Below are 19,443 nucleotides of genomic sequence, written 5' to 3' on the forward strand. Positions count from 1 at the left end.
TACTGTAACTGGTATCAGTGACCGTGAGGCAATGGCAGCGACAATAAATACCAAAGTACAAACGACGACTTAAATAGGTAGCAACATTTATATGTTCAGTACACTAAGGGGAGCAGTGTCGTACCTCAATGAAGAACTAAAAACGTTTAGCTCTGGTCAGGAACGTGTAGAAGAACTGAGACTCAAATTTAAAAGAACAATGCACTGTACATATATGTTCCTAGTAGAACAGTTTAATGGGAGGGACTATCCATGGGAAACTATCAGTATTAAGAAACTTGTAAGGAAGTAGACATGGTGCATAATCGGTATAATACAAAGCATAGGTGTAGATGAGGAAGTGCTGAATGCAACGCGTTTGGCTGCCGAGAGGGTAATGCATGAAGCCTTCTACGACTACTCCAGGATTACCCAGAGAACTCTCACAGAATCCAAAGAAATTCTGGTCATGCGTAAAGTGTGTTAGGGCCACCATCGTTATTGTTTAGACATTCGTGGATGAGACTGGTACTGATATTGAGAGTAATAAAGAAAAATCAGAAATAGTGAACTGCTTTTACAAATATTCCTTTACAATGGAAAATCGGGGAGTATTACCACAATTTAATTCTCGCGTTACTTGGAAGATCTGTGAAATAGTTATTAATGTCAATGACGTTCAGAAACAGCTGAAATTGCAGTAACTGAACAAAACTCCAGGACCAGGCGAAATTTGTGGCTGAGTTAGCCACCATTTTAAACTTACCGTAAAGTTGGACAACTTTGTGGCTGAGCTCTAGTTTTTATTCTTAAATACCGTAAATCAGATCAGCATCCAACATATATCTCGGCTGCAGTGTGTTCTAGCAGAGTGCTGCCATTACTGATGGAAACTACAAGTACAGTCATTAGGCTTGATCTGGTCGGAAAGTCATTTTGTTAGCAGGGTGCAAAAACGGGTTCGTAGAGATCTTTCAAACTTTCTGCTACTGACAATAACTTTGAAGACCTGGCTAAGTGAAGGTAACTTGATATAAATAAGTTATGCCTGAAGACTAATCTGTATGTGGGTTAAATTTTACAAAAACTTTTTTCAACCAATGCAAAGTAAAAAGTTATTTCCATAAATTATAGGAGAAGCTCTTGTGACAGCACACATAGCTGCTGAAACAAGTGTCAGAATTTAAATTGAAGTTAGGGTCAGTAAAAAAGACTGTTTTACTTCACATAATAGCTTTGTATTAAATGTGTCATTAATCTGCTTTTTCTCATACCACTGAACTTTTAAGTTAGTGTCTAACATTCTGTTGTGTTAAATGTAAGTGTTGCGACCTGTTTTATTCACATACGGTTCCACTGAACGGATACGTAAATAAGTGTGTAAAAGATTTGTTACATTACCTTGCTTAATTTAGTTTAGTTTTTTCCATTCTTATTCTGTTTCAATAAGAATACGCCTATAATTATACGGATATTAAGAAAAAACAGAAAATTAAAACTTACCAAGTTAGAAAACTTTGTGACAAATATTTTCGTGTGTATAGATAAAATAAAAGTCATGAACGTGGACAGATTTATAACAAAGTAATAACTGTGTGTCATAAAGGGACACTAGAGGACCACACTTTTGTGACAGATGAGTCTGACTCTGCTTTTCCTTGACTTTTATGGTTTGTAGTTTATTTTTGTGATTTAAAGAAAGTTATGTGAGCTTTACACATAATGGATGTGTCATACTTCATATTTGTACAGTAAACAATTTTCAAACAGTAGTATTCGATAGGAGATATATTACGCCACAGAGATTCTGAGTACAGACACTGTGATCGTTGATTGTGAGTAGTATCGTGGTTGCGGTAAGCGTTCTAAGCGAAGCTAGTGAGTGTGTCATGTGATAGCTACGCTACTGAGCGGATGCAAATCGCTTGCAGAGTATGGACATAAGGAATGAATTATGATCTATGGTCTTGTTAACATTAAGTGGACAAGTGAAGATTTTTTAGTTAAAGTGTTGCTACATTGCTTGGTTGGGCGTAATTGTGATGTGTTTGAAAGGCTGAAAGTTTCTGTGGAATTTCTCTTTTTTGGTTTGGGTTAGCTCGTTTCATCGTTCAGATCGGAATAAGCAAAATTTTCTACTCATACGTATTGTACTCAAATGTTATAGATTTTACCACTCCTTTACCATTTTTAGTGAAAATTTCTGTTGTGAAAGATTGTAACAGTCACTCGATGAGTTTCAGTTTTTGCAATACAGTTTCTCTTAATGTCAGTTACTTTCAATCATTTTGCAAGATCAAATTCCACCACCGTCGCCTCACGAAATAATTTTATACTTTCTGACTGTGTGTCTCCGCTTTACACTCGGCGGAACACAACTGCTACAACTGAGATATGATCTCTCTAGAATAGTTTCGCGTGCTCGCGTTGTACTTGGCGACGTTTTTCTTTTATCTGGCTTACTTGCTGCTGCTTTGCATATTTGTGTTCGTCACTTCGAGCAGTACCAAGTGTCCGCTGCCGCAGGTAAGCTTTCAAAGAAATTCGTTAAGGCCAGTTTTACATTACACTCAGAACAAAGTGAAATCATTTACTTTTCAAAACTCATTATCAGACTGAATTTAGGTAAGATTCAGTTCAGTTCACATTTCTTATGCAGACAGATTTATTCTCGCAGTGTAGTGATACATTCGCGTGTGTACTATTCAGTATCTAGAATTTTGTCGGCCAGATTGCGTACAAGCGTTCACAAGGCACTTTCACATAAACATGTTGGTGATTCATTCTTTCAAAGTTCAACTAGAAATTTTATGTAGCACTTTCATTCTGTTAATTTTGTGTGTTGGAATTGCGAGTGACATCACGCACTGTAGCATTTCACTGTACTGCACAATATAATTTCAAAGAGCAACTTATTTTATATACAGTTGCGTTCTGTAATCACTTTGGCAAAGTTAATTAAAAATAGTTTTACAGTTTCAGACAGATCTGGTGACTCATTTTACCAAACATTGTTTTCATAATTACGCTACTTCCGTTTTTCAGGATTACAACACAGGTACACGAGAATAGCAGTCTAGTCTAGTCCACGTTCAGTTCACGTGAGTGAACACTTCATGTCACAAGGGTATGCAAATACATTATATTCTGTGATCCGTATAGCACTTTGCTCGTAAAAACTTTATTGCCATCACAATTAGGGGGCGAAGTTTATAAAATTCCCTGTAAATGGGAATTAAATGTAGCAGTACGTATTTGTACAAGGTTATGTTACGAAAAGTTCTAAAAGTGGCTCGAAGTCGAAAGTATTGCCAGTAATTGGAAGAAAGCGCTGGTCACAGCCGTTTACAAGAAGGGTAGCAGACGTGGTCCGCATAACGACACTCCGATACGTTTTGCATTTGTTGTAGAATCTTAGAACATATTCTGAGTTTAAACGAAATGAGATATGTCGAAGGGGATGATCTTCTTTATGCTAACCAGCTTCCATTATGAAGACACCGATCTTGTGAGACCAAGCTAGAGTTTTTTGCGTGCATCCTGGAATCCACTAATAAAGGCAGACAGATGAAGTATTTCCTGGATACCGTAAACCATCTAACTCAGTACTACACCTACGTTTATTATCAAAAATGCAATAGTATGGGGTGTCCGCGAATTTTTTGAATGGACTTAATATTTCTTGATAGGAAGGACACAGCATGTTATTTTGGATAAGGAATCGTCGACGGATATGGAAATAACTTCAGATGAGATCGAAGGAAGTGTGTTGGGTCGCCTGCCGATAGTATCTTCAGAATTTTTTGCAGATGATACAGGCACCTATAACGAATTACTGTCTGAAAATTGTTCTAAGAATATTCACTCGGATCTTGATAAGAATGCAAAGTATTTTCCGAATTGACAACTTGCTTTAAGTGTTCAGAAGTGTAAAATTGGCGCACACAAAACGAAAAACTGTAACACCAGTGAATTACAATCGGAGTCGTTCAATTCATGCAATGGCTGTAAAGCCTTCAGGGGGAAAAAGAATAGAAAATAGACTTATAAAAATATATGTGCGTAAGGATTTGTAGGGATATGAAATGGAACGATTTCATAGGCTCAGTCGTAGCTAAAGCAGGTGGCAGACTTCGCTTGACTGGTACTAGGAAAATACAGTCTGTCTGTATAGGAGACTGATTACAAATCATCCGTGTGATCAATCTTAGAATATTGCGATGAAAAATAGATTCATCACTTCGAACCGGAATCGCGTGACACCACCTCCCCTTCGAAGAAAAAGTTGAAAGCCGCTCCTCCAGCCGGTAAAAAAAAATCTTGGCGATAATATTCTGGGACATTGAAAAGGTTACTCTGTTACATGTCCTCCCTCTTGGTACAACCATCAACTCTGAAGTGTATTATGCTACCCTAAGGAAACTGAGAAAACTATTTCAGCGTGTTCGTCACCACAAAAATGCAAACTAAGTTCTCCTTTTCCATAACAACGCAAGGCCTCTCGCAAATCAGCGGCCGGCCGAGGTGGCCGAGCGATTCTAGGCGCTACAGTCTGGAACCGCGCGACCGCTACGATCGCAGGTTCGAATCCTGCCTCGGGCATGGATGTGTGTGATGTCCTTAGGTTAGTTAGGTTTTAGTAGTTCTAAGTTCTAGGGGATTGATGACCTCTGAAGTTAAGTCCCATAGTGCTCAGAGCCATTTGAGCCATTTTTGAGCAAATCAGCGCACCTGAAAGGTGTTACTGTTGTTCCCCATCCACGCTACAGCCCGAATCTCGCACCTTCCGACTCCCATCTGTTTGGCACAATGAAGCAATACGTGGAAGATGGGGAGGTAATTTATTTGCAACAAGACATTGGTTCCGTTGTTGACCAGTAGAGCTGTACCATGCGGGCATACAGGTGCTCCCAGTAAGATGGCGTAAGGAGATTATATTGAAAAATAGGTTGTTGTAGTCAAAGGTGTGGGGAATATTAAAGCGTACTGGAATCCTGAACAAAATCAACATGTTTCAGAAGAGAAATGTGTTGCATTAGTTATTGAACGCCATTATCTTCACTCTGTTTCAGAAACTTTGGGAACTGTTCGAGATATTTCAGTTTCATTCTGCTTCGCACTACTACCTGAATGATTACAGTTTACCGCTGATCTTGAGGTAAATGTAGTTACATTGTCGGTACTGGGAGCAAGTTGTACTTGGCAAGTGAAGTTTTGCATCTACGAATCTATTAGTACAAGGTAAATACGTTCTTCCGTACAATGCTCTGCCCCAGATACACACATCCAGGAATTTCTTTCTCAGTTCGATGCCAGTACTTAATTCCAGCGGATGAAAGTATGACACGCTCCTATGAATCTAGATTTTTTTGTCATATTTCGACTGTAATGTATTTGCTTACGTCTTAAGTAGAAATTTTTTTCCGTTTTCATGTTTCAGTATCTCAGCCGGTAAAAAAGGAATCCTTACAGAATCACTTCGCTGTCCATCTGTCCGTCCGTATGTTAAGACCTCTCTTGCACAGTAAGGGTACGGGTATCAGGTTCAAATTATGTCTAATATTAAGGGTTACTGTCCCTTGGCGATGTAAAAGATCAAGCATCAATGCAATAAAAAGACACGGACATTTATGTCACATATTTTTATTCTTGCAGACTAACTCATCAAAATTTTTAGATGAACTATCTATATACATAATTAACTTTGTATGGAATCATCAGAGCGCGAGTTCTGATCGAATTTCTCCATATATATATATATATATATATATATATATATATATATATATATATATATATATATAGTTACTAAACTACTAAGAAAGTCCCTCCCTAATCTCCTTTCTCTCTCTTCATGTCTTTCATTGTTGCTTTCTTTATTTTTAAAACATAGGCTATGCTAACTACTCTGTCGATTCCAACTAACGGGTCTTACATGCCCTCTTCTGCTCATAATTGTTATTTCGCCTTTGAATTTACCATTGGCACCTGTTTCGCACACATTGTTCTCGACTACTGAAATTTAAAGTCTGCTTCCACGACAGAGAAGTTAAACATCTGCGGCGAAAGGTTGTAATTATACCTTAAGCCCATCTAAACATGAACATTCCTTTCTCCTTCTTCCACTACTGTTACTCACAGTTGGTGGTTGTAGTTAATGCACATTGCATGTCTGTAATGTTTTCCTATTCATCCTAAAAGTTGAAATATGCAACGTGCCCGTATAAGCATGAAGCGGATCACACAGCCGCAATATTGGTTTAGTCAATTTTTTGTGTTTATTTAGGAAAATTATGGACTGTCTGACTCAGAAAATATGACACATGTAAAGTTAAAATACGACGCCATACAGAACAAAGTTTACACGATTGACAAACAAACGGCACAACGGAGTTCCTTCCAGGGAGTTAACTGACGATTGTCGTGACAGGAAGACATCCAGTCACAAAATTAAAATAAAAATAAATCTGTGAACCACGAAAACAGCGGGCCCTGTATGACGGTATAAAAGCCAGGGAAGAGAGAGTGTGTGTCCTAGGATTTGGAACGCTTTGTTCCATTTTAAATTGTCAGTAGGTTCCGGTATGGCCACATGTGTTCTGAAATTCGTGGTTATCCTTCCTCTGGATCTTCAATTTCTCTTAAACGAAACAGATTTTGCAATATTCCTTCAATTTTTGTTTTTCCTTCTGTATATTATTGTAGTTACAGTTTATAAGCGTAGATATGAGGTTGTAAGAGTCCCGATTTCAGTTCGTAGGAGCTGATGGTAGCGTTCAAGTGTGGCGCAGATCCTACGAAGCCATGCACCAAGGTTCTCAACAAGACACTGTGCAAACTGATTCTGCTTCCATAGTGGTGTGTGCTGTGTTTCCATGGAATGGACTGCGTCCTCTGGTTCAAATGAACCGATTATCGAGTGGAAATAGTTATGTTTGGATACTAGGAGATCATGTGCAGCGAGCCATTCATGACCTGCATATTCCTGAACAACGATGGAACTTTCATGGAAGAAAATGTGCTATATCACCAGGCCACAATCGTCTGCATTTGACCTGAAGAACATTGCGCACAGTTAGAGCAAATGATTTCGCCACCCAGATCGCCCGACGTGAATCCCATCGAACGTTTGTGGGAATTAAGGGCGAGAGATCAGTTTGTGACAAAATCCTGCACCGGTGACATCTGCGTAATTATGGAATGCTGTAGAGGCAGCATGGCTCAAAATTTCTGCAGGGGACTTCCAACGACTTGTTGAGTCCATGCAACGTCGAGTTGCTGCACTACGCCGGGAAAAGGAGGTACGACACGATATTAGGAGGTGTCAGATGACTTCTTTCACCTCAAAATATATTGAAAGTGAATGTGAACTTAGATCCTGCTGCTATCCTACGTAGCATCGCGATGATGTAGGTAAGGAAGACTCGGTAGCTAGCGGGTGAAGGTTAGCAGCAGCGGGCAGTGAGCTCCCTGCCTGCTTTTCTTTAATCAACTTAGCGTCTGGTCCGTGTTTCTTCTCACAAGGGAGCTCAGAATGGTCAGAGGCTGTCAGTACCTGCATATGCATACTTGAAATACTCTACAGATAATAACAACTACAAAAAACTGAATACGCCATTCAACAAGTAATAAAAAGACAATTCTGATGCACTCCCCGCCACCCATGTCGTACACGTATGAGTCATGTTACTAAATTTGTTTTGATAAAGATATTCACGATTACACATACATACATAAACAACTGATCGACATTTGAACGAGAATAAAATAGCAATGTAATGAAGTTATGACTTATGTGACTGTTGTTGTTGTGGTCTTCAGTCCAGAGACTGGTTTGATGCAGCTCTCCATGCTACTCCATCCTGTGCAAGCTTCTTCATCTCCCAGTACTTGCTGCAGCCTACATCCTTCTGAATCTGCTTAGTGTATTCATCTCTTGGTCTCTCTCTACGATTTTTACCCTCCACGCTGCCCTCCAATAATAAATTGGTGATTCCTTGATGCATCAGAACATTTCCTACCAACCGATCCCTTCTTGTAGTCAAGTTGTGCCACAATTTTCTCTTCTCTATTCAATACCTCCTCATTATTTATACGGTCTACCCATCTAATCTTCAGCGTTCTTCTGTAGCACCACATTTTGAAAGCTTCTATTCTCTTCTTGCCTAACTATTTATCGTCCATGTTTCACTTCCATACATTGCTACACTCTACACAAATACTTTCACAAACGACTTCCTGACATTTAAATCTGTACTCGATGTTAACAAATTTCTCTTCTTCAGAAACGCTTTCCTTGCCATAGCCGGTCTTCATTTTATATCCTCTCTACTTCGACCATGATCAGTTATTTTGCTCCCCAAATAGCAAAACTCCTTTACTACTTTAAGTGTCTCATTTGCTAATCTAATTCCCTACGCATCACCCGATTTAATTCGACTACATTCCATTATCGTCGTTTTGCTTTTGTTGATGTTCATCTTATGTCCTCCTTTCAAGACACTGTCCATTCCTTTCAACTGCTCTTCCAGGTTCTTTGCTGCCTCTTCTCCACAGTTAAACTAAATGATTATTCTGTAAATGTATCACTGACACTAGTGTGCTTTAATTTTTGTGTTCAGTAATACAAAGTTTAATAATATTATAATACCAATGATCGATTACATTAACATCGCTGGGTTAAAAACTTCTAGGATTTGTGGAGGGGAGTTAGTACATAATATTCTGAATAGGAACCCATGTCCGGAAACGTACCATTTCCGTGCTACAGCCATTTGAAAACATGTTTGCTGCGTAGGTATGCAACAGGCTAGTTATGTGGGATGAGGGTGGTTCAAATGGCTCTGAGCACTATGGGACTTAACATCTGTGGTCATCAGTCCCCTAGAACTTAGAACTACTTAAACGTAACTAACCTAAGGACATCACACACATCCATGCCGGAGGCAGGATTCAAACCTGCGACCGTAGCAGTCGCGCGGATCCGGACGAGCGCCTAGAACCGCTAGACCACCGCGGCCGGCCGGGATGAGGGTGGTTAGGTCGGATCGGCTGATGTCATTTGACATCTGTCCTGCCTCTCCGACCTAATTCGAGCCCCATTCACGCCTCTGTGAGTTTCAGAGCAACACGGTTGGGTAAAAGTTTGCAGAATACACCGACATGATCCTCCTGAACGGCGAAGCTCACTGTAATGGAAGAGCTGCTCGTCGCCTTTATGAATATCATTCTCCACAACGTCCGACTACCATCGCCTGCCCTTTTCGCTACAACTACCCAACGGCTTCGAGAAGGGTACCTTCGCCGTCAGCAGGGGTGAATGTGGTGCCCCGAAGAGCAAATTGGAACAGGCCGTACTGCACCACGTTCAAGAGAATCCGTCAACGAGTACAAGAACAATTTCTTTGGCTATTGATGAGTGGAACTGTAGAACAAGTGATGCACTCCTTCAAGGCTAATCAATTACTTGTAAAAGTGGTCGCGTTACAAACATGTTCTCAAATGGCTGGAGCAAGGGAAAAATTGCAGTTCAAAATATTATCTAGTGAATCTGCTCTACTGGTCCAACAAGTTTGTAACGGAAATTTTAAAATACCGTGTATATTCAGTCCGTTCATAAATAGAACGTATGTGATCCGTCTGAATGTTTCTTGTACATTTAATACGAAAGTATGGGTAATCTAAATATTGGAGAAAATTAGAAGAGTGGTATAGAACTTATGAGCTGTTGTGACTGCAAAAGTGGTCGCGTAGTGTAATTGCTGTCAGTCGAAGGGGTTACGGTCTCGTGCACCCCAGGAGCCTCTTATGATGGCGTGGTAGGCAGATAGTTGCGTAACCAATTGCAATTCTTGAAGAGTGCTTCATTGTGTGTTACCATGAACAGTTGCGTAGAACTTTGTATTGAGAATTAATTATTTATCAAATTTCTGTAACCTGCTTAGATATGGCAATTTGTTTAGATTAAAGAATCAATAAAACTAACTACGAGGCTGGCAAATAATTGAACCGTGCCTGTATACGCTCTGATAACTTTAACTGAACTACTACTTCAGATTACATTTAATTATCATGTATTGTCAGAATTACAGAACCACACTTTCAAATAGTTTATTTCTTTGAGTTAAATCAAAACTAATATTGACCATAAGTGTGGTGTCAGAGTGTATCCTTCTCCTAACGGACCATTACCACATTATTTATTACTGGTGGCGTGTAAGCGACATCAGCGCAATAATGCAGTGGCAGCTCGGACTAACATCTGCAAACAACACATAAGAGCATTCGACCAGTCAGTTGTGAGCAGGCAGTGTTAAGCAGTGGACTTGCGGCCAAAGCGTCTCAGCATTGTTGTCACAAATCGTAGTGGAGTAACACCTCTAAATAAAGTTTTCTAGACATTCTCCAAAATATTTTGAAGAAGAGAAAAGTGGGTCTAAAGTTTTTCTCGCACACGTTGATTCCCGAACAAAAACAACGACGTGTGGACACCTGCCGCGACTATATTGAATTAGAAAATGCGGACAGTTCTTTTCTGGAAAAGAACTGATGGCGAGGCTCGGTGTTATCAATACGAATCTACTACAAACAGACTAAGTGCAGAAGTTCACATTCTATGACGCTACGAGGACATAAACGTCATTCAAGGAAACGAAACACACGAGTTGAAAGACATTCCGAAGAATGACTTTTCTGACAGTTTCACATGGTTGTAAGAACGTTCTGAACTCTGTACTCAAGTGGGGGGGGGGGGGGGGAGACATTGTAGAACAGCTGAAAGTTAGAAACGCCATCTTAACTTTGCTCTAAGGTTTGCTAGTCCAGTCTCAAAACATTTTGGACTGACAGGATGGGCGCGATGGCGGGCTTCCCTGGCCGCTGCAGAGCGTGGAACTTGCAACAGAAGCATTTACTGTAGCACATGAAGACGTCACAGTCATCTTTAGCCGCGTGGTCTGGGGCGCCTTGCCATGGTTTGCACCGCTCGCCCCGTCAGAGGTTCGAATCTTCCCTCGGGCATGGGTGTGTGTGTTGTCCTTAGCGTAAGTTAAAGTTAGATTAAGTAGCCGAGGGACCAATGACCTCACCAGTTTGGTCCCTAGGAACTTATCACAAACTTCCAATCTTTTTCTGATGCGACAGTCTAATATCTGTACAAGACCGCTCAAAAATAAACTGTACTTAGTACTCGCGCAGCAGGTCCTAGAATTTTCACAACCAAAAGATAAAAAAAGAAACTACTTGTAGAACATCACGCTAATGGCTCGAAAATTCAAATGTGAACCATTCTACTTAACTATATGGAAGTTGTGTATCCCTTTACTACCGAATTTCCTTTTAGATTTCGTTATCTTTCACTAAAAGAATACACCTTTTTAAAAAAAGAAATAGACATTTCAAATGTCTGGATCTGTTTGCTCAGAGGAAGTGGACAGCATTCCTCAGAGCGATTTGCGGGAATATGACGGTAGTAGTCTGTTAGTACGAAATAACAGATGATGCTTTTGGGCATGGCCACCATTTTAGGAAAGCCTAGTTAGTAAAATTGGATGCGCACCAGGAAGTGTTGGCGCTGTTTGCCGTCGCCAGTACCGGTTTGCCGTCTCTTGCGGAGAGCTGAATAGCAGTGGCGCCAGACGGCTGGCGTGTTGCGGGCTGTTTGCGGCTGCCTGTGCCGTCAGCAAACGTCGCCTGTGCTGTGTCTCGCTAACCTCTCGGCGCCAAGTGCTGCGCGCTGGCGCCAGTCGACGTCAGGCTCTACGTGCAGAGGGCCATCTGCTGCAATGAAGCCGCCTCCACATACTGCGAGTCATTGAGGAAGCGTTGCAGAGAGAATTTCCAACCCAATTGACAAATGCTGTAACGTACATTCTCCTCCTTCACTGTATTGCTATTATTTGTCTTGCAACACCTGATACAGGTTCCCACATTGCAGCGAGGAAAAGATTTCATTCCAATATGAACTCTATGTGTGCAGTTTCAGAACTAACAATGAATATTTAAGGTTTCACAATGGACTATAGCGAGGGAACTGCTGATCTACAGCTGGGTGGTAATTGGCCATGAAATAAAATCCGTAGAAATGATCTATAGTATGTCCTTGTACTGTGGAGACCTTCACCAACTCATAAAAAGAAATTAGGGCACTGTAAATTACTTCGTTAACTAAATGATGCTATATGGATTTAGTGCAGTTGATTTCTCCCGTATTGACACAGAGCAATACGAACGGGAGAGAATTCACAACCCAAGAGTACGGAAGTTAATCACGCTGATGTAAGGAAATGTTGATTCAATTTATATAGCAATAAATATGTAAAGCTTTCATGTTCCGAACAAAGGCAGTTCTGATGAAGTGCTCCCATTTTTCTTTGCGCTCACGCAAAAGCGTGTCTTTTTTCCTAGGAATCAATAAAGGAAAACGAACTGTATAAGCTCACGCAAAGTGTTTAATTTACAAATACGCATTTGCTCCACTTTCATAGCAACTCAGTACGAGGAGAAAACACTAGTGAATACATTTTAGCGGGGTCCTCAAAAATATTTTGGAATGTGCTCATGTCCGTACGAAGAGAAGAGCGTTAGATAAAAATTACCGAACGTTTTGGTCATATCAGCAATGTCTTAATGCACTTTTCAGTTCTATTCATAACAATTCTCACGGCCTCCGTGACAGCTCTGCCATTATTACGTGAAGGCATCGACGTCCATTATGTGAGTCTGAAGCACGCCCGTTGCGTTCAGGAATAGCCGGCCGATGTGGCCGAACGGTTCTGGGCGCTTCAGTCTGGGACCGCGTGACCGCTACGGTCGCAGGTTCCAATCCTACTTCGGGCATGGATGTGTGTGATGTCCTTAGGTTAGTTAGATTTAAGTAGTTCTAAGTTCTAGGGGACTGATGACCTCAGAAATTAAGTCCCATAGTGCTCAGAGCCATTTGAACCATTTTTGTTTTGTTTTTGTTTTGTTTTTTGTTGTGTTCAACGTTGCTCTGTTGATATCAGGATTCGGTTGTTCCCAACGCATAAAGTCATGAGAAGTAAGTTACAGATTCTTAGCGGCTCAAGAATGTGATAGCTGTAAGCTGCTTATGGTTTGAGTATAAATATCCGGATGATCATAATTGAATTGACATTGTTCCGAGCGCTGCAGTGCGGGCTGCACACATCGCAGCACGCTGAAACTTCGTGGGTATGTTCATTAATCGGTGTGCTTGTGACGTGTGCTGAACAGACAGTAGTACCACTTCCCGCTACCAGGTGAGAATAAGCCACTGTAAGCAGTCAGTTTTGACAAATGCGCAGTCCGTAGCCACGTATTTCAAACTCCACATCTATCCACTCACAATCAAATATGCCTGCCTTATTGCATCGTTTTTATCTAATCGTCCACCCTTGGGCACTCTTAACGCCAATTGCCATACCTTCTATCCTGTTGCAGGGGTGATCTAAGTCTCTATCCTCTCTCCACTCCCTTATATCCTTTACACTGCTGCTGCAATTCCTAAACCCTCCTCCCTCGTCCATCTCCTTCAACATGGCACTGATGCCATCCTCCTAGCCCTCTACCCTAACCTCCAGAAATCTCAGCACTCCCTCCATAACCTTTTCAACCAGTTCAAGTCCATGTGAAGGCCCAAACAATAATTACAGAACGTACCTCTTGCAGTTTCCGCCTCCATAGTTTGTACCTTCCCATTCATGCCCGTCTTATCCAATTAACGAACGTACAAAAGTATCTCAGTCCTTGATCGTAAACTAAAAGGAAATCTCAGCTACTAACCACCAACAGGAAGCTCACAGTGAATTACCGACAGCATCAACATGTGCACTCTACTCTTCTTCCATCCTCCATATGTTTTCCGAAACCACTTACCATCCCACGACAGAGCCTTTACCAGTTCATAATTTTTCCCTTCCCTTATTCCTATATTGAATACCACCGTACATCCTGTACGCCCTGTAAACTCGACTGCGACAATCGCGTTGTTTCCATCCCAATTACCAATCCTGATGACTGCAGCAACGATATCAACACCCACTTTACACTGACATCCTTTCCATAACACCTCTCAACATAGTTTTAAGAGACTCCCACTCTCTAACAATAAAAGACGCCATAACATATATCCCTTCTATCATATTGAACCCTCTTCTAGCTCTCCCTTAGCTATTTCTGGTGCCCCTCCCTTCCTATACCTCCCATTTTTTCTTCCCCTTAAACTTGGCCTGAGCCCCTCCTAGCTATCCGTACAACGAATCCCAAGTTTTCCTACCAACTATCCTCCCACATCACACCTATCTCAACAACCCAACCAACTTGAACCACAAATGTCCATAAAATTTAGCTATCTTTAGGAATCCTTCCATAGAATAACAACGGAGAGTAAATTAAAGAAAGTCGAAAGTTTTGAGTAGTAGAAGAAATGTTAACGGCCAACATAACATCAAAATTTGTGGGCCACACAGTGCACGATGTCAAGCCTAGATAAAAAAAAAGAGCATTCTTTGACAAAAGAAATCTTCAGTGTCAAACATAGCCTTTAATTTGATTAAAAAAAGGAACTAGATGTTTAGAGTCCCATCGACGATAAGTTAATTAGAAATAAAGCGCAAGCTCAGACTGAGGAAGGCTGGGGAAAGAAATAACCCGTAGCCTTTTCAGAGAAGCATTTCCGGCATTTACGTTAAGCATTACAGTCTAAATATGCACTGAGCAACATAGTTAAAGGGCTACTTTTTCGAAACCCGCAAGTATCTCCTAATGAGAAGTTCTAAATTTGGCTCAAGAACGCCTACAATCTTCTTCTGTAATGGTGCAAAACCTTGGCACCCTGCCGCGTCACCCTCGGGATCAGAGATGTAAAGTGTCGGCACATGCGAAAGGCCTGAGCTCAGAATTTCATGTGAGATTTAAGATGTGCTAAAGATGTCGCATTGGCACCGAGTTTCACCACAATTCTGCCCAACGCAACTGTGAACGTCTCACACATTGGAAGGTCGTCACAGCCCCACCTACCCACATTTCACCGCTTCTTTTGAAGCCTATGCGATGGAGTTCAAAACCTCGACTTCCAACGTTGAAATCCCACGGTTCTCTTCTGGGTTGGCGAGGGAAACATTTCAGACACACAGTCGCTCATAATCGACACTAAGAGGCCTCAGGAGGTGGCACAAAGAGCCTCAATGAACCCTGCCTTCCCCTGAAACGCTGATTCCCGCACGTTCAGAAGTGCGATGAGTAACAGGACTAAGTTCCTGACAATGTTCGACACTGGTGATATCCCCCGCACGATTCAGCCCTTCTCTAAGGAAATTGTGGCACTGGAACCCCGTTGAACGTGATCTGACCTGTTTGGAGTGTAGCGCTACCACCGTTTTTGCTATGGTATACAGTTGGAAGCACTAGCGAGTGTCATCAACACTATTCGAAGAAATTTGAATGTGATCCGAAGCAGCAAAGGGTTTTTATTGTTCCAGCCCTCCTGTTTCCCGCCCTCCTGTGGTATGATCACAGGTGCGGGGGGAGGAGATGGGGAGGGACTGGAACATTAACGCGTGTTCGATGCTCGGCTAAAACAGCAAAGACTCTAAGAGCCCAAGTGCACCCACGCAGCATTGTTGAGCACTTTAAAAAATACCTGTACAGAGACCTGGTTCAGCTTACTGGCACTCTGTTGCTGCTCTATGCCTGCTTGTGCGCATGCGGAACCTATTGTGAACTGAAAGATTTGCCTGCCGTCAATTGGAAACAATTCTGGTGTTTCGAAAACGTGAGCATTTAGTTGTGCTATGTAGTGTAGATACCGGACAGAGATTCGAATCGCCGATCTGCCGAGTGCGATTTCAGAGATTTACCACTGCATCTCCTCGTTCAGTAACTTGAATTGAGAAGTTAATTTCCCAGTCCATGGAGAACAGTATCGCACGAAAATGAATCATGCACTGGGTGGACTGGGGATAACGGGAAAAGAAAGCAGTCGAAGCGTTTGAGGTTTGACGATACGAAGGGTGCTGAAAACTAAGTGGACAGAAAAGATAAGAAATTATGATTTTCTCCGCTTATTCGACGAGGAGAGGATGTGGAAAACACTAGAGGATCGGCATAGATGACAAAACGTGGTTTAAGACATCAGTGAATAACCTCCGTGGTACTAGATGGAGTTGTGCAGGGCAAAAACTGTAGGTAAAGACAGGAATTGTAACATACTCAACAGAAAACAAAGGACATTAGATTGTAGTGCTATTGTACGACGAAGTGTTTGTCACTGTGGAAGAAATCATGGCAAGCAGCACCAAATCAGTCCAAAGAGCAATGACCGAAAGGTCTTCGTATATCTGTCCCCAGACAGACTACATTTTACATGATGCATGTTGTTGTTGTTGTGGCCTTCAGTCCGAAGACTGGTTTGACGCAGCTCTCCACGTTACTCTATCCTATGCAGGCCTCTTCACCTACTGAATCTGCTTACTGTATACGTCTCTTGGTCTTCTTCTACGATTTTTAACCCCCGTATTTCCCTCCACATTAAACTGGCAATACGTCTTATCGACGTAGCCCTTCTTTCAGTCGAGTTGTACGACAAATTTTTTGTCTCCCATTCTGTTCAGTACAAGCTCATTTGTTACGCGGTCTACCAATGTAACCTTCATGTAATCATTTTAAGTTAATAGAATTAATTCATGGCCAGTTTTAAATGCAATTATACATAGTTTATTTTCTGTATTATGTACAGATATAACATAAATACAGATGAATAACTCATTCATACTAAAAAACCCATGTGAATGGTCATAACTACATGAAGTTTTGATGTGAGTCTTTAATATGGCGTAAACCTATAGTTTTTATTGATTAGTAGGTACTTGTAAATTTCGTTACTTTTTTCTACACTCCTGGAAATTGAAATAAGAACACCGTGAATTCATTGTCCCAGGAAGGGGAAACTTTATTGACACATTCCTGGGGTCAGATACATCACACGATCACACTGACAGAACCACAGGCACATAGACACAGGCAACAGAGCATGCACAATGTCGGCACTAGTACAGTGTATATCCACCTTTCGCAGCAATGCAGGCTGCTATTCTCCCATGGAGACGATCGTAGAGATGCTGGATGTAGTCCTGTGGAACGGCTTGCCATGCCATTTCCACCTGGCGCCTCAGTTGGACCAGCGTTCGTGCTGGGCGTGCAGACCGCGTGAGACGACGCTTCATCCAGTCCCAAACATGCTCAATGGGGGACAGATCCGGAGATCTTGCTGGCCAGGGTAGTTGACTTACACCTTCTAGAGCACGTTGGGTGGCACGGGATACATGCGGACGTGCATTGTCCTGTTGGAACAGCAAGTTCCCTTGCCGGTCTAGGAATGGTAGAACGATGGGTTCGATGACGGTTTGGATGTACCGTGCACTATTCAGTGTCCCCTCGACGATCACCAATGGTGTACGGCCAGTGTAGGAGATCGCTCCCCACACCATGATGCCGGGTGTAGGCCTTGTGTGCCTCGGTCGTATGCGGTCCTGATTGTGGCGCTCACCTGCACGGCGCCAAACACGCATACGACCATCATTGGCACCAAGGCAGAAGCGACTCTCATCGCTGAAGACGACACGTCTCCATTCGTCCCTCCATTCACGCCTGTCGCGACACCACTGGAGGCGGGCTGCACGATGTTGGGGAGTGAGCGGAAGACGGCCTAACGGTGTGCGGGACCGTAGCCCAGCTTCATGGAGACGGTTGCGAATGGTCCTCGCCGATACCCCAGGAGCAACAGTGTCCCTAATTTGCTGGGAAGTGGCGGTGCGGTCCCCTACGGCACTGCGTAGGATCCTACGGTCTTGGCGTGCATCCGTGCGTCGCTGCGGTCCGGTCCCAGGTCGACGGGCACGTGCACCTTCCGCCGCCCACTGGCGACCACATCGATATACTGTGGAGACCTCACGCCCCACGTGTTGAGCAATTCGGCGGTACGTCCACCCGGCCTCCCGCATGCCCACTATACGCCCTCGCTCAAAGTCCGTCAACTGCACATACGGTTCACGTCCACGCTGTCGCGGCATGCTACCAGTGTTAAAGACTGCGATGGAGCCCCGTATGCCCCGGCAAACTGGCTGACACTGACGGCGGCGGTGCACAAATGCTGCGCAGCTAGCGCCATTCGACGGCCAACACCGCGGTTCCTGGTGTGTCCGCTGTGCCGTGCGTGTGATCATTGCTTGTACAGCCCTCTCGCAGTGTCCGGAGCAAGTATGGTGGGTCTGACACACCGGTGTCAATGTGTTCTTTTTTCCATTTCCAGGAGTGTAGTTAGAATATTGTTTATAACGAAGCATCTGATGTAGATGTTAAATGTTAACTAGCATCTGATGTAGCTGTTGTTGTGGTCTTCAGTCCTGAGACTGGTTTCATGCAGCTCTCCATGTTACTCTATCCTGTGCAAGCTTCTTCATCTCCCAGTACTTACTACAACCTACATCCTTCTGAATCTGCTTAGTGTATTCATCACTTGGTCTCCATCTATGATTGTTACCCTCCACACTTCCCCCCAATACTAAATTGGTGATCCCTTGATCCCTCAAAACATGTCCTACCAACCGGTCCCTTCTTCTTGTCAAGTTGTGCCACAAACTCTTCTTCTCCCCAATTCTATTCAATACCTCCTCGTTAGTTATGTGATCTACCCATCTAATCTTCAGCATTCTTCTGTAGCACCACATTTCGAAAGCTTCAATTCTCTTCTTGTCCAAACTATTTGTCGTCCATGTTTCACTTCCATACATGGCTACACTCCATACAAATACTTTCAGAAATGACTTCCTGACACTTAAATCTATACTTGATGTTAATAAATTTCTCTTCTTCAGAAACGATTTTCTTGCCATTGCCAGTCTACATTTTATATCCTCTCTACTTCGACCATCATCAGTTATTTTGCTCCCCGAATAGCAAAACTCCTTTACTACTTTAAGTGTCTCATTTCCTAATCTAATTCCCTCAGCATCACCCGACTTAATTCGACTACATTCCATTATCCTCGTTTTGCTTTTGTTGATGTTCATCTTATATCCTCCTTTCAAGACACTGTACATTCCGTTCAACAGCTCTTCCATGTCCTTTGCTGTCTCTGACAGAATTACAATGTCATCGGCGAACCTCAACGTCTTTATTTCTTATCCGTGGACTTTAACACCTGCTCCGAATTTTCTTTTGTTTCCTTTACTGCTTGCTCAAGATACAGATTGAATAACATCGGGGACAGGCTACAACCCTGTCTGACTCCCTTCCCAACCGCTGCTTCCCTTTTATGCCCCTCAACTCTTATAACTGACATCTGGTTTCTGTACAAATTGTAAATAGCCATTCGCTTCCTGTATTTTACCCCTGCCACCTTTAGAATTTGAAAGAGAGTATTCCAGTCAACATTGTCATAAACTTTCTCTAAGCCTAAAAATGCTA

The sequence above is a fragment of the Schistocerca americana genome, chromosome 2, assembly GCF_021461395.2.
Source record: "Schistocerca americana isolate TAMUIC-IGC-003095 chromosome 2, iqSchAmer2.1, whole genome shotgun sequence".
In the NCBI taxonomy this organism is placed as follows: Eukaryota; Metazoa; Arthropoda; class Insecta; order Orthoptera; family Acrididae; genus Schistocerca; species Schistocerca americana.